The sequence below is a fragment of the Eimeria mitis genome, genomic scaffold (genome assembly GCF_000499745.2).
Source record: "Eimeria mitis Houghton genomic scaffold, Emh_scaff1130, whole genome shotgun sequence".
NCBI lineage: Eukaryota > Apicomplexa > Conoidasida > Eucoccidiorida > Eimeriidae > Eimeria > Eimeria mitis.
This window is the reverse complement of record NW_013567764.1, coordinates 5,825-6,781: the sequence shown is the minus strand read 5'-3', so window position 1 is coordinate 6,781 and position 957 is coordinate 5,825.

Genomic DNA, 957 nt, shown 5'->3' with positions numbered 1-957 from the left:
ATATATATATATATATATATATATATATATATATATATATATATATATATATATATATATATACAAATACTTCATTTATTTTATTTTAATCGGCTTACTACTCCTGTCGCTGTTACTACTGTTGTTGTTGCTGCTGCTACTGCTGCTGTTGTTGCTGCTGCTGTTGCTGTTGCTGCTGCTGCTGCTGGGGTTGTGTAGTTCTCGGGTAGTGTGCGGGCCCTTAGCTAGCTACTAGCGCTAGCTAGCTCTAGCTAGCTGACGAGAAAGAGGAAGCTGCATAGACAGCAGAGAATTGCCTTTGGGGTTTTTGTGTTTCTGCACACAGCGGGTAGCGAGATGCAGCCTACAGCCTACAGAATACTCCTACAGGAGCGGCATGCATGCAAGAGCAGCCGCTCAGCTAGCTAGCTAGCTAGCTAGCCAGCTAGCTAGCTAGCCAGCTAGCTAGCTAGCTAGCTAGCTCGCTAGCTAGCCAAGCAGCTATAGCCGCCTGCAGCCAGGCCTGAACGGATTGCTCATAGAATCTGTCTGTGGGGACCACACTGAAGCTCACATACTGCCATGCAGCTAGCTAGCTAGCTAGCTAGCTAGCTAGCGACCCGTTGGCCAGCTGGCTAGCTGGCGAGCTGCATAGCTAGCTGCCTCCTGCTGTGTATAGTTTCAGTTCTCTCTCCACCTGAACCTGCACTCGGCGCAGGTGAAGAAAGAAGTCATGGGCTCATCGGAGGAACGAATTTGAATTTGATAGAAGAACGCCTCCGTGTGGTTACAGCTCGGGCAGACAGCTGCAGATACACCCGAAACACACATGCAACTCACACACCTCTGTGTCCCCCAGGCTATGCAGCAGCACCGCAATATATTCAGAAAAGTGCTGCACACAAAGGTTGGCTGCTGCAGCAGCAGCAGCAGCAGCTGCTGCTGCTGCTGCAGCAGAGTACAGCGAAGCACAGGGAG